The sequence below is a fragment of the Chenopodium album genome, chromosome 17, assembly GCF_948465745.1.
Source record: "Chenopodium album chromosome 17, dcCheAlbu1.1, whole genome shotgun sequence".
NCBI classification, from domain to species: Eukaryota; Viridiplantae; Streptophyta; class Magnoliopsida; order Caryophyllales; family Amaranthaceae; genus Chenopodium; species Chenopodium album.
The window spans coordinates 24,198,374-24,214,300 of record NC_137850.1 but is presented as its reverse complement, the minus strand read 5'-3'; the positions used below and the strand labels follow the sequence as shown (position 1 = coordinate 24,214,300).

At 39.1% G+C, this 15,927-nt stretch overlaps 1 non-coding gene across 1 annotated transcript; it reads right to left on the bottom strand.

Annotated features, from left to right (window-relative positions):
• Nucleotides 1-1,530: 1,530 nt before the first annotated feature.
• Nucleotides 1,531-1,636, bottom strand: LOC145590294 (small nucleolar RNA R71). The gene has a single exon (XR_014101930.1). It is a non-coding gene; the product is annotated as a small nucleolar RNA R71 (small nucleolar RNA).
• Between the last annotated feature and the right edge of the window lie 14,291 nt (nt 1,637-15,927).

The following is a 15,927-nucleotide window of genomic DNA, read 5'->3' as shown; positions in this document are numbered from 1 at the left end:
ACCCCTTGTAGCCATATCATATTACCTTTCACCCTTCAAATATACAATCCTTTCTTGATAAATCACTTTGAGCCTCGTCCAACGATAGACCTTTATTTTCTCAACCCACATCTACCTAATCTTGGGTAGGGATGGTGTGCAACTTATGCAAATACAAAAGCTTGAGTGATTTTACCTAGATCTCAAAAAAAAAAAAAAATTCAAAATAAGCAAAAAATATAAAAGTGTGCAAAAGGGCAAGTGTTCCAATGTCTTTGATATGAACACGTCTTAGATTGCGTCTCTTATCGAGTGTTAGGTACCGTGCCTGAGAAACATGAATGCCAAGTGAGTGATAGACCGCATGATCGGGATTGCCCACACTTATCAAAATAAAAATGATAAAGCAAAAAAAAAAAAGACAGAGCAAAAATAAAAAAGAAAGAGCTTGATTTGAGAATTGCTTTAATTGATTGAATTTGATTGTGACTTTCCTAGTTAGCCATTCATAGTGAACCCTAGTTTGCTTTGTAGGAGATAGCTTTTGGATTCCTTTAGTTGCAACTATTGTTTGTCCTTTTTAATGTTCAAATTAATTGAGTGACCCATCAATAGCATAATCATTGAGCTTGCATGTGGAACCTATATCCCTAGTGTTTAGTATATTGAATTTCTCGATTTATCTAGCTTTCTCGATACCTTAGTTACCAACCCTATCTTTTGACAATCTTCGAAGTAGCTTGACCTAGGCTATAGCTTGAACCTACTCATTACTTTGGGTTCGACCCTTGACTTACCATATACTCGTATTAGGTTGGTCGAATGTTTTTAAATTTTGTTTGGCTCTAGGAAAGGGTAGAAAACAACCTACTTTTCCCTACGTAAAAATTGGCGCCATTTCCGGGGAATGATATTGGTGCTTTGTTATAGTTGTTGAGTCTATTTCATCTTTAATTGAAAATACAAAATGATTTTCTTTTAGGCTACACTTGTAGCCGTGCTACTAAACATTTATTTTGAGATTTTATGCATAGAGCACGTGGTCGTTCACTGGTGCCATTTGATCCGGAAATTGAGAGAACTATTGCAAGGTTAAGGGGTGCTAGACGATCTTTGAGCCCTACCACTTTAAGTGAAGAAGAACCACAAAAAGAGGAACAAGCAAGAATGGGAGAAAATCCAAGGGTGGCATTGAAAGAATTGGGGATTCCCGGTGCATATAGATTTGATAGTGGGATTGCTCCACCTACAACACCGGCAAATGACTTTGAAATAAGACCGGAAATGATCACTTTGATAGAGAGGCGACAATTTAGCAGGGCCAAGCATGAAAGCCCGCTAAATCATCTCAAGGAGTTCGAAAAATATTGCAATACTATCAAGGTGAATGGAATTTCCCAAGAATTCATCCGCCTCAAGCTTTTTCCTTTCTCCTCATAGGGCGTGCCATGGAATGGCTAGACAAGGAGGTCAAGCTGAATTCTCTAAGGACATGGGATGAAGTGACCAAGGAGTTTCTATCCCGTTTCTATCCACAAAAGAAAACGACGGAGGCTAGAGCTTTGATTCAAGGTTTCAAGCAAAAGCCTAGTGAGAGTCTCTATGAAGCATGGGAGAGATGCAAAGAGTGTCAAAGAGAATTTCCTCACCACGGAATTTCTACTTACCAAATTATTCAAATTTTCTATGGAGGCCTTAGTCCTCAAGGAAAATTATGTTTAGACGGAGGAGCTAGAGGTCCTATCATGAATAAAACGGAAGAGGAAGTGGTAGACATAATTGAAGACGTAGTGAGGTATTATAGAGATTGGCAAGATGGAGAAAGAGAGTCAACTAGCAAGAGTAGCTCATCGGTGTACTCGGTTGATCATCTAAATGCAATCAACAATCTATCCTCACAAATGACAAAGTTGGGAAAGGAGATGTCCGCTATCAAGGCGAAGTTGGAAAGTGCTACCTACCAAGTTTCAAGTCTTCCCTCTCAATCTAAGGGGAGAGGTATGTCTTCTAATTCTCAACCCCCTCCCTCTTCTAGTAACATGCCTAGTGGATGCTTGTTTTGTGATGATTGTGGATCGTATGATCATGATGTTTCTAATTGCCCTCATGCATGTATGGATGTTTGTGATGATCAAGATGGAAATGTGAATGAGCATGTGAAATATGTGTCAAATAATAATGATTCTAGGTTTGAGAATCAAAGAGGTCAATGGAATAGGAATTACAACAACCATGGTAATTTTGACAACTACAAACAAGGTGGTGGTAATAGGAACCATGGGAACCAAAATTCCCGAGGTAACTATAACAACTAAGGTTATAGTAGCCAAAATCATAACCAAAGTTATGGTAATCATAACCAAGGTTATGGTAACCATAATCAAGGTAGAGGTAATTGGAACAATCAAAATAGGGGAAATTTTCAAAATAACTCTCAAAGGGGTCCCCCACCCAGTTTTGCTCCAAAGACTCAAAATGATAATTCCTATGTTCAATCCTCTTCTTCTTCTCAAAGAACCAATTTGGAAGAAATCATTGAAAACCAAACAAAATTGTTGAACACTTACATGACCGTAAGTGATAAGAAATTTAATGAAATGATGACTCATAATAAGATGCTTGAAAACCAAATTTCTCAAGTTGCTAATGCTTTGAAAGACTATGCTAGCCCTTCTTCTTTACCTTCCTAAGGCCTAGATCCCAAGAGAACGGTCAATGCTATTGTCACAGGGAGTGGTGAGGTTCTTGAGGAGAGTTTTCCTAGTAAGAGTGAGACCAAAGAGGCCACAAAAGAGGTTTTGGTAGAAGATGAGAGAGATGGTGCATCTTTGAGTGAGGTTGAGATTGAGAAGCCTAGTGAGGTGAGAGTGGAAAAAGAAATTGTGAAGCCCAAGCTTCCTTACCCACAAAAATTCATGAGAAACAAGTTAAATGAACAATTTGGAAGATTTATTGACATGCTCAAGAAACTTCACCTTTCTCTACCATTTACTGAAGTTGTCACCCAAATGCCCAACTACGCAAAATTCCACAAAGACATTTTGAGCGGTAGGAGGAATTGTGATGGTGTAGAGACGGTGAACTTGACCGAGAATTGTAGTGTAATCATAATGAACAAGATGCCACCTAAGCTAAAAGACCCTGGAAACTTTTCCATCCCTTGTGCCATTTACAAAATGCAAATCGAGAATGCCTAGTGTGACCTAGGAGCTAGTGTTAGCCTTATACCATATTCGGTGTACCAAAGACTTGAGCTAGGGGAACTTTTACCTACTAACATCACTTTACAATTGGCCAATAGGTCAATTAAGTTTCCTAAGGGTAAGGTAGAGGATGTCCCTTTGAGGGTTGGGAAATTTGTTATTCCGGTGGACTTTGTGGTGCTTGAGATGGACGAAGATGCTAATATTCCTATCATTCTAGGGAGACCATTCCTTGCTACTTCGGGTGCTTTGATAGATGTGAAGAGTGCTAAAATTTCACTCAAAGTAGGGGATGAGGTGATAGAATTTGACTTGAATGATAGTATGAAGTATCCAAGTTCTTCTTTAGAAAATTGCATGTTGATTGATTCTCTTGATCTTGTTGTGTCTTCCATGCATGAGCAATTTCTCACCTCTAACGATGCTCTTGAGAATGTTTTGTTGAATAAGGAAAAGATAGGTTCTCCTGGTAAGGAGATGGCTTTGTATGAAGATGTGCTCAATGGAAGCCTTGAGGATGTTGAAGAGCAACTGTGTATGAGCATTTCTAGCCAAGAAGCGTTGCAAGTGGCTACATCAAAGGAAGGTCAAGGTGTTCCAATGTTTGGGCTCAAACCTCTCCCATCACACCTTAGGTATGAATTCTTGGGACCCAACTCCACATATCCCGTGATTGTTAGCTCTCAAGAGTTGTGTGATGTTTTGAGAAAGCACCAAGGTGCTTTGGGTTATACCATTGATGACCTCAAAGGTATAAGCCCCGCCTTATGTACACATCACATAACCCTTGAGGAGGGTGCTCTACCTTCTATTGAGAGGCAACGAAAGGTGCACCCCCATATGGGAGAGGTAGTGAAGAAGGAGATCACCGAACTTTTGGATGCCATAATTATATTCCTCATCTCGAGTTCTAGGTGGGTCTCTCCCGTTCATGTTGTCCCAAAGAAGGGAGGCATGACTGTCGTCGAGAATGAGAAAGGTGAGCTCATTCCGACGAGCACGGTCACGGGATGGAGGATGTGTATAGACTATAGATGTCTAAACACGTCCACCAAGAAAGATCATTTCCCCCTTCCTTTCATGATCAAATTCTTGAGAGACTAACGAGGAACAAGTTCTATTGTTTTCTTGATGGTTATTTGGGATTTTTCCAAATCCCTATCCACCCGAATGACCAAGAGAAAATGACCTTCACTTGTCCCTATGGAACATTTGCTTATAGGAGAATGCTGTTTAGCCTTTGTAATGCTCCCGCAACATTTCAAAGATGCATGATGAGTATATTTGGAGATATGTTGGAAGAGGAGATGAAAGTGTTTATGGATTATTTCTCTGTAGGAGGTGTTTCATTTGAGGCATGTCTTGAAAACCTTGAGAAATGTTTGGCAAGGTGTGAGAAGGCGAACTTGGTTTTGAATTGGGAGAAGTGTCATTTCATGGTGGAGGAAGGCATAGTTCTTGGCCTTAAGATTTCTCACAAGGGGATAGAGGTGGACAAAGCAAAAATTGAGGTTATTGAGAAGCTTCCACCTCCGGTCAATGTGAAAGGAGTGAGTTCTTTCTTAGGACATGACGGGTTTTATAGAAGATTCATCAAGGATTTCTCGCTCATTGTAAAGCCCCTCAATGATCTTCTTCAAAAGGATGTCGAGTTTGTATTTGATGATAAGTGTTTGGAGGCATTCAATAAATTGAAGAAGGCTCTAATCTCTACTCCTATTGTTCAAGCCCTGAGATGGGATTTACCTTTTGAGTTGATATGCGATGCGAGTGATTCAGCAATTGGAGGTGTCTTGGGTCAAAGAGTGGAAAAGAAGCTACATGTGATCTATTATATGTCCAAGACTCTAAATGGTGCTCAAAGAAACTACACCACAACGGAAAAGGAGTTTTTGGCTATTGTTCATACTTTTGAAAAGTTCCGTTGTCATTTGTTGGGTTCTAAGACCATTGTCTTCACGGATCATGCAGCTCTCAAGTACCTTTTTGCCAAGAAAGAATCCAAGCCTAGGTTGATTCGGTGGGTGCTCGAACTTTAAACTTTTGATATTGAGATTAGGGATAAGAGAGGAGTGGAAAATGTTGTGGCGGACCATCTTTCTCATCTTGAAGATTCTCAAATTCATGATGATGGTTCTCCAATTGAGGATAGGATGCTTGATGACTTCTTATATGTTATTGAGGAAAAGGAGCTCCCATGGTTCGCCGACTTAGTGAACTTTCTTGCATGTGGGGAGTTTCCACCTTCCTTTTCTAAGAATCAACGAAAAAAGCTCAAGAGAGAGGCAAGACACTATGTGCGGGATGATCCCATCTTGTACAAGCGAGGAGTCGATGGCTTACTTAGGCGTTGTGTTCCAAATGAAGAGGTGCCTAGTGTTTTGAAGATGTGCCACTCGGATCCGAGTGGTGGCCATATGGGTGTTTCTATAACCGCCACTAAGATTCTTCAAAGCGGTTTATGGTGGCCGCATCTCTTCAAGGATTCATGGGGTTTTGTTAAGACATGTGATCGTTGTCAACGAGTTGGGAATATCTCCAAGCGAAATGAGATGCCTCAACAACCTATCCTTGAGTTGGAGGTATTTGATGTATTGGGAATTGATTTCATGGGAACGTTTCCCTTATCTTTTGGAAATCAATATATCCTTGTGACGGTGGATTACGTGTCTAAAAGGGTTGAGGCCATTGCATCCCCAACTAATGACCACAAGGTGGTAACGAAGTTATTCAAGAAGGTCATTTTTCCAAGGTTTGGTGTACCAAAGGCGGTGATAAGCGATAATGGTACGGGTTCTCATTTTATTCACAATGCCTTTCAAAAGATGTTGCTAAAGCATGGTGTTCATCAACGATTTGGCCTTCCATATCATCCTCAAACAAGTGGCCTAGTCGAGGTTTCTAATCGTCAAATCAAGTTAATTCTTGAAAAGACGATCGCAAGAAATAGGAAGGATTGGTCGGACAAGTTGGATGATGCTCTCTTGGCTTATAGAACGGCTTTCAAGACACCTATAGGTACCACTCCATTTCGCCTAGTCTATGGCAAATCATGCCATCTCCCGGTAGAGCTCGAACACCGTGATTTGTGGGCAATCAAGAAGATAAACTTTGATTTGGCAAGTGCGGGGGGAGAAAAGGTGGTTAGATCTTCATGAGCTAGAGGAGCTTCGATTTGACGCTTATGATTGTGCTAGTATTTACAAAGCTCGTTCCAAGGAAACTCATGATAAGCTTATCAAGAAGAAAGAGTTTTGTGTTGGTGATAAAGTTCTTCTCTACAATTCAAAAATGAATTTGTTTCCCGGAAAGCTCATGTCAAGATGGAGCGGTCCTTACTTGGTTAAGAATGTCTTTCCTAGTGGTGTTGTAGAGGTTTCAATGATGGATTCTTCGTCTCCGTTTAAGGTCAATGGAAATCGACTCAAGAAGTATTTCGATGGTGCTTTTGTTGGCCTTATTCACATATTGCTTCTCCGACAACCACCTTAATAGGTGGAGAACGTCGAGCTATGACGTTAAACAAGCGCTTCCCGGGACGCAACCCGGTTTTCTAACCCTTTGCTTTCGATTTTTCATTTCTATATATTTCTTTTATCTTTGAGAAATTTTCTTATTCTTCTTTGTTTTCTTAATTTTAGGTACCATGATATTGGATCGATGAAAATTTCCGACAATTTCGGTGTTAATTCAAGGTTTCATGAGGTTTGGTTAAACTTAGGTGAAGAAGTTTGTTGGGGTAATATGCTCTCGTGTTTGCATTATTCATTGATTTTCTATTCATTTTTGAATGATTTTTGAACTATTTTTCTGTAATTTTTAAGCAATCGATCATGACGCTCGTTAGCGCCGATGAGAGTGCAAGCACGAGAGCATGTTCAAGGGAAAAAATTTCTCCCCCTAGCCTTTATTTGGTGCGCATGCACCACCCTACCTGCGCGCGCGCACCACAGGGGTAAGAGCTTGGCTTTGTTTTGGTGCGTTTCAAGGCTAATTTCAGCCCCCCCCCCAACACCCTACTTGGTGCACACACACCACCAGGCTATGCGCACGTACCAGGTAGGTAAGAGTTCCGAGCAAGCGAAGCAGCCCCGGGCCTCGTTGTCGCCTTTGGCTTCAACTTCCGCGATCGAACTACCAAAAGGGGATAAAAAGGGGATAAAAATAGGAGTCTTAAAAACGCACTTTGTATTGTTTGTATTGAAAGGCTAGAACAGCATTTCCCTGCTGGATGTCTGGCCTCTAGATAGGCCGTAGGTGGTGTGCACGCACCAATCCAGCTGTGCGCACGCACCGGCCACAGCAGCCCACCCCCCTTTTCGTGCCCTTCTTCTCCCAAAACCCACCCCTTTTCACTCCATTTCTTTCTCCCCGGATTCCCCCTTATTCACCCCTTTCTAAACCTTTGCAAATTCACACAAATACACCATTCTTAATATCATTTCTTCACAAATTACATTAAACCATAATCAAATCTTTACAAAAACAAAACAAAAAAAATAAAAATAAAAATAAAAATAAAAAATCAGAAATTTTCGAATTCAAATTCGAAATTTTGAGCTAAGTTTCGAATTTTGGGGTTTTGTTTTGGTGTTGGAACTTGATTTTGGGTGTTCTATTTGGTCATATTCTTCAATTGTGCAATTTTCAAGTGATTTAAAGCTTTATTGAGGTATAATTTCTCACTTTCTAGTCATCTTTTTCGTCATTTTTGAAGCTTGAAACCCTTGTTTTTGCATTCATGGTAGAACTTCATTGTTGGTTCTTTTAGCTTGTATTTTTGTGTTGAATGATGTTATTGGATGTTAAATTGAAGCTTTTTCATGATGAATTTGTATACCTTGCTTGAATCCTTGAATTACCATTGTTGGTCATTTTTTCTCTCATGGTATTCTATATGATAGTTTCGTTTCTTTGATAATTCAATGTTTTGGGATTAATTTGCTCATAATGATTCATGATTTGGTCTCTTGTGTCCAATTTTGCCTTTACTTCATGACTAGTTGCTTCAAACTTATGTTTCTTTATTCATGGCATAGTTCATGCGTGACCATTTCTTGTTTCATTTTTGAATAAATAATGTTTGTGCTTGACTTTAGAGCAATTTCTTTTAAATCTTTTTGAACAATGATAATTGTAAATGAATTGCTCATGAATTGCTTTGCTTCTTGTAGATGGCCCCTATCCGTCATAAGAAGCGTGCTAGATCAAGTTCAAGCAAAGCTCGGCACGTTGTTCCACCTCCTCCCGAGGTGGTAGAAACGTATGGCATTGAATTCTCCAAAGAGATGTATTAGGATAGGTTCAAGCAACTTACCAAGAGGAAGCTTAAGTCGACAAGATTCTATGATCAAGCAACTACAAAGCTACTTGGAATTGATGATGACGTTCGCTATCTTGCCAAGAACCTCGGTCTTCTAGAGTTCTTGGATTTGAGCGCCCCTACCTATGCTAGGGTGACGTATGAGTTTCTATCATCCCTTGAAGTGGTCCGAGAGTCAAGTGGTGACTCTTCAAGAACTTTGACCTTTCAACTTTTCAACAATGATCATCGGTTGTCGGAGTCACAACTTTGTTCCTACTTCTGGTTTCCTTGGGCCGTCGATGAAGACCATCTTGTTTATCCGGCCAATGGTAAAATGACTAGCAACCTGGATATGATGAACTCAAGTGGTGGCGGCGTATCTCCGATGAAAGGAAATATGAGCCTCAACCTTCCAAGTCCGCATCGATCATTCATCCGGCTATGAGATACTTTAATCGTATTCTCACCTATGCCCTATGCTCTAAAGACTCTTTGGGAGCTATTTCCCGTGAGGAACTTTGTTAGATATGGATTGCTGACCAAGAGTCACATGAGACCGAGCTTCTAGATTTCACTCAACATTTGATCAACTGATTTCTAGACATCCGAGATGGTGTTTCGCTTTCGGGGAGCTTCCAAATTGGAGGCATGATCGCTATTCTCGCACTTTGCCTCAGTGACTCTTATAAAGATTTGTTATGCGAGCTCTCTCCGATAGTCGACCCTCGGGAGAGGAAACCTTCTCATTTCCTTAATGTTTATGCCCTTGTAAACCAAAAATTCCTTGATCGTACCAAGAAGCATAATATTTTCATATGGAAAGTGTCCCGAGTGAAGGATTGGTTCTTGATTCCAAGAAAAGAGGCTACAAACCGTAGGACGGAGATAGATTCTTTGACTTGGAGACCTCCAAGATGCAACATCAACCCCTCTCTTCGGAAGAAGACTAATCATACAAGAACTACCTCCAATGATGCTCTCTCGACGGACTTCCAAGCTTTACCCCCTGTTGAACAGTGAGGTACTCCTATCCCTCCTTCTTCTTCTTCTTTTACATTTGATTTATCTAATATTCATGCCAAGTTAGATTCCATCACTAATGTCTTGTTTTCCATGCCTTTGGGGCGGGATTCGTCTCTTGGCTATGATTTCCATGTTAATCAATTGTATGATTACCATGTGAGGAGGGGGGAGATTGAACCTTACTTGAATTACCCATACCTCCCGGTCCAACAAGGACCTATCCCTCAATGGGAACCCTTTGACCCTACCGTGGGTCCTAGACCTTGTTACCCATATTGGGAGGGTCCTCATATCCCTTCTAGTGCTATCATGGGCACCACCCCGACCACTTACGACTATAAGCGGCCCAGTGGATGCGATTATACATAAGATCCCGCGAACCCTATGCCTTTCTCGAACCTCGAAACTTTTGGTAGGTAGGGATTATCAGGAGAGCCGGTTTTGGATGATTGGTCTCATATCATCGCAATAGTCCGTGCTAGGAGGGAGGGGAGGTTAAAGGGGAAATCTCCTATAGAGGTGAGTGAGATGGCTAGCTCGGTTCATGTCTTAGAGACCGTTGAGGGGAGTTCTCACTCTACCCCTTACTATAGTGTCGAGTGAGACTATTATGGCTACCCCCCCATTTTTTCTTATGTGCTTTATATGATATTCCCTTTTGCCTATATGTTATTAGGTTAGAGTTTGGGGGGTAGTTCATTCTGACCTTGGGGGTGATTTATGTTGTTTGTGTGCTTCACTGTTTCCCTCCTCGCTTTTATAGTTCACTCTTGGTCTCTTTTGCTTCTGGTATTGATCTCTGTGTATCTCTTGCTTCTCTGGTGATGATGATGATGTACTTCTGCTGATTTCTCTGTCCAGTTCTTGGTATTGTTGTTTGCTTCGCTGATCGCTGTCTGCTGCGTATCTCTGCTTCTTTATGATTATGCTTCCTGATGATGATTGTTTAACATCTTGTTTCCTAACTCTGCTTTTATCTGATGATTTTGTGTCCTGATTTCACTTCTTAACCCTTTTCCTAATGCTATCATATATTGCTTTTTCATTCTTTGCATACATTTTCTCTTTTATATTTTTCTTTTCTTTTGTATCAAAGTTACTAACAATTTTCTTTGTATATAGTCCATTCCTTTCTCACTTTTCTTCGTCGCTTATGCTTTGGATATTGATGCTTCATTAAGGTGCTCTTTCACTTTGTTTGAGGTAGCATAGCTTCGGCGCCTGGTGAGATCCTTCTAATCTTCTTCTCTTTATTCTTCTTTTCTTGGTTGCTTAGTTTAGGTTTAGATTAGGAGAAGTTGAACGGTTCGAGGATGTTTGCTTTTTAACACCTTAGTGTGTTTGGGAACATTGGCGTTGTGGCCAAATGTTCACTTGTTTGTCGATTGGGACTTATGCGTTTGCATTACTTCCTTGTTTCATTTCTACTTCTCCTTTGCTTTTGTATTTTTCATTTTATATCTTTTTCCTCATTTTCTATTTTCTTATGGTTTTCCTTTTTCTTTTTGTTTCTTTTTTCTCTTTTCTTCTACTTTCCTTTTTGTATTTTGCTTTCATATGTTTTGATTTTAAACTTTTCTTTCCTTTAAAAAAAAAAAGAAAAAAAGAGGTTTTGTAAATAAAAGTAAAATGTTTTTGAGGCATTGCTTTTCTTTCTTAATGATTTTGCTTTTTCCTTGGACTTAGTACCACTTGGACTTGCACATTGGCTATCATTCTTCCTAAGAACAATGGTTTGCACGATTTGAGTGTATCTTTGGTTGACCCTCTGGGATAGAACATGCTAAGGTAGTCGTTTAAGAACTATTGGGACCTTGAAGCCGGATTCTTTTGTTTTTGAAAAATCGCAATCGTTCCCCTTTGGTGAATTTGAAGATTTTAGTGAGTTTTTGCCACATCCTTGCGAGGTTGCATAGTTTTAAAGCCTTCTACAATCACTTGCATGAGCAGCATGGATCCTTGAATATTGCGGACCTAATCTTGAATCTTGACTCATAATTCTAAAACACGAGACTGAACCATCTAGGGAGGACAAAGGCATCTTTTCGGGGTGGTAGTTTTTCCTTTTTTTAGGATAATCTTCATAATTTTTAGTTCTTGGGATTACATTTGCCTACTTGCTAACCATTTGAGCCTTTTCCTTTTCTTTTCAAGCCGCATCTTTAGAACTTTGAGCCTTTTGTTTCTTTTTGTTCCATTTTTGGTTTTTGTGAAGCAAATAATCATGTTCCTGGAGATTGTGGTATATGAGTTTGGATATTGGTTCTTATTTGTAAGCAAGCTTGTGTTTTGTATATCTTGTCAATAATGGCAAGTGAATAAATGAAAAAGCCGTCCAAAGTTAAAAGAGGAGAGGACAATGAATAAAGTGAAAAATGAAAAATTGAAAAAAAAAATGAAAAAAAGCAAAGCAAATTCAAAAAGCTTTGGCAAAAATTGATAAAAAAGGGTAAAAATGAAAAAAATAAAAAATATCTTGATGTAAATGCTTCTTCCTATCTTACGCATTGAGAACAATGCTTTGTTCAAGCTTGGAGGGAAGCATTTTACGCCTTTTGTATATATGATTGTGGTTATAGCTTTGAATAAGCTTGGGGGTGCTAGTTTGTTTTTGTTTGGTGATTACTTGGTTTTGGTGTTGAGATTTGGCCAATCTTTGTTTCACAACATAGGTGTACCACCAAATTCTAAATTTTAAGCCTACCCTCAACCTTTTACCTTTATGTTACAACCTTTGGGAAAGCCCTTTTGATCTAGTGGTTGAGTCATATACCGAGGGAGGGAATTATGAGTTAAAGCCTAAGGAGAGGGGATGCAAAGTCAAGATGTCGAGAAAACCTCAAATCTATTGTTTTTCCGATTCCTTCGAGGAACTATAGAGATGCTTGCTAAAAGAAGATTTGAAGCCAATTGGGAGAATGTGCTAAAATTGTTTTTAGATAAAGGTGAATTGCATTTTGGTAGTTCTCTATACTTAGCATGTCCTAAGTTTCAATCAACCCTCGATATCTTAGAACGTGCTTACCTTTGTTGTTTTAGAAGGTTTGATATCCTCTCGTGTTTTGACCAAGTGCAAAAGTCCAATGTATAAGCACCTCTTTTCCTTTTAAGTTTTAACTTTTTCTTTTCTCTTTTTATGCTTTGCCTCCTTTTACTTAAGAGTTTTGGGTTAATCTATATGAATATGAGTTAGCGTATATTCTTCTATTCTCTAGTCTTTCTCGTTTCGTGCTTGCCTAAATAAGGTCATCATTTTCCTTTAAGCTTGATTTTGTTTTGCTTGAGGACGAGAAAAGGTTTAGCTTGGGGGAATTTGATGAGTGTCATTTATGGCACTCTTAGACTAGGTTTTCTTTGCAGTTTTATGCTCATTTTTAGTCTTCTATGTCGTGGTTTTGCATAATAATGATTGTTTTGCATGTTTGTGCGTAAGTTTAGAGAAATGTGTGTTTTTTATGGTTTTCTTTCTATTTTATTCATTTATCAGTTATCTTTTCTCGCTTATTTGACTTGTTTTGTAGGTGTGTTGAGTTTCTCGTGGTTTAATTATCAAGAAGGAAGCTCGAGCGCATTCAAGGAAGTTGATGGAGCTAAGTTCGGGATCCAACCATGCAATTGAAGCTAGCTCCGCGAGCACGAGAACCTTGGAAGCAATGATTTGGCTCGAAGTGTTCAAATGCTTAGAAGATAAAGGAGTTGCCCTTCTTACGAGCATCGCCTCGAGTGCACCAATGATAGGGATGCTCGAGAGCGCGTAGATCGATCGAGCAAGCGATTGAGGCAAGGCCACGAGCACCAAGCAGGGGTGCGCACGCGCAGCATAGGTGGTGCGTGCGCGCAGACCTCTTCTTTGCTAGATTTTCTATTTATACCCTTAGACTTTTCCTTTTTGGGAGAACGACTTATTTTGTACTTGAAACTTATTTTCCAGAAATAGTAGAGAGAGAAGCTTAAGATTACTTGATTGTACTTGAATTAGATCTTTGATTTCAACTTGATCTTGGATTTCTTCTTCACATCAATGAAAGTTTGTGAGATTTCTTTCCTTTGAATTTACTTTATTTGCAATTTCCTTTAAATTCTTGAATGTTTGATTTGAATTCCATTCTTTTCTTTAGAATTTGTTGAGTGATTGATTTTCTTCTTGATTGAACTTGAAATGAATATGATTGTGATTGAATTTGTTTTGTTTTTCAATATCACCATGATTAGTGAGTAGATTAGTTGCTAGGGAGAAGGGGAAGCATCCTTGATTGATGATTTTTGCTAGTTGATGATCCTTGATTGATTGAATTTTTGCAATTAAATTGGTTGACATAGTTGTGCATGTGATTAATTAGACTAGGAGTGATCAACCTATAAGATTAATCTAGATTGCATTGCAAATTTCAATGACATGAACCCTTGATTTGAGAATTGCTTTAATTGATTGAATTTGATTGTAATTTTCCTAGTTAGCCATTCATAGTGAACCCTAGTTTGGTTTATAGGAGATAGCTTTTGGATTCCTTTAGTTGCAACTATTGTTTGTCCTTTGTAATGTTCAAATTGATTGACTGACCCATCAATAGCATAATCATTGAGCGCTTGCATGTGGAACCTATATCCCTAGTGTTTAGTATATTGAATTTCTCGATTTATCTAGCTTTCTCGATACCTTAGTTACCAACCCTACCTTTCTACATCTTCGAAGTAGCTTGACCTAGGCTATAGCTTGAACCTACTTATTCCTTTGGGTCCAACCCTTGATTTACCATATACTCATATTAGGTTGGTCGAGTGTTTATAAATTTTGTTTGGCTCTAGGAAAGGGTATAAAACGACCTACTTTTCCCTACGTCAAAAGTGAAAGCAATAAAACACGGGTTACTTCCCGAGAAAGGCTTGCTTAAGGTCCAAGCTTGACCGCTTCTAGAAAATAATATTGCAACGAACGCAAGAGCTTGTCAAATGCACTACTACACATTTCGTAAGATAGAAGGTAGGAAAATGACGAGAAGAGGATGTGCAACAATCTTAGTACACACCCATGAGGACAGAGATGCCAAGAAAAGGAAGAGAAATCAAAACCAAATTCAACAAAATAAGAAGAAGAAGAAGAAGAAAAGGAAAAAGAAGAATAAGGCAAACTGTCCTCAAAATGTTTTTGGGTGGAAAAATCACCCTTTTCCTTAGTAGAAAACGAATGAGGGACATGTAAATCATCATAGACAAGGGGGTCCTCAATAGGCTTATTGACAAATGAAGGGAGGGATATAGGAGTGTAAGGGATATGGTTAAATTTCCTTGAAAAACGGATATGAGAAGAGGGAATAGGGGCAATGGTCTCACAAATGAACTCTTCCTCATCACATGCCTCAAATCACTAATAAGAGCATGAAAATCAATCATAGAATCCTCAAAAGAAGAACACTCATGATCTCCATCCCCCTTAAACATCCAACTTCCAAGAAGAACTACATAATCCCCTCCATCACAACAGTGAACAACAATTCCCTCAACATCCTTAAAGCCCAAAGTCTCAAAACCATGCATGAATAGATGCAAATTCATTTCAAACTCATCTCTCTCCCATGAAGAATCCTCAATGAACTCATTCAAAAGGCTATGGATTTTCATTTGACTCTCAAAGAACTTATTGGACATAACCTCAAACGAGTCCAAATACTCATGGATAGAAGAATCACAATCATGCACTTGAGACTCATCAAGATGGGAAATAGGGTTGAGGTTATCAAAATCAACACTCTCTTCATTCTCAACTCCTTCACCATCACTTAAATGCTCACCAAAGGGATCCTCACACTCTCTTGGTTTCTCAAAATCATCATCATCATCATCCTTAACACACACGTTAGATTGGTGTTTTCCACATACAAGCATCAAGGATGACAATTGGCTTTCTAACTCATCACCTCTCCTTCTTTCCTCCTCAATATGCTCCTCATTCTTTTTCATTATCTCTAATTGACCTCTCATAGATGTAAGAATCATGTCCTTACTAGGCCCAAGATCATTATCAAGCTCAATGTGCCTCATTTGAGACTCAAATATATCAACAAGAGATTCAAAAGGTGTAGAAGGTTGAGGTTCAACAAAAGAAGAAGATGTACAACCAAGATTGGAAGAATCAACATGAAAATCATGAGCATATACATCACATTGGGGAGTGGGGGCACAATCAAGCATATGAGATTCATTATCAAGGGAACAAAGAACATCACAAGATGGCATGGTAAATAATGAAGAATATTGAAACACACCATTAGCATCAACTTGAGTATGTACCTCATCATCATGAGCAAAAGAGGGAAAAGAGTTGAAATCATTTGTTATGGGTTCACTAATGGGATCATGTGACAAATCATGGGAATTCATGCTAGTATTAGAAGAATCAACACATTGCACATCAACATT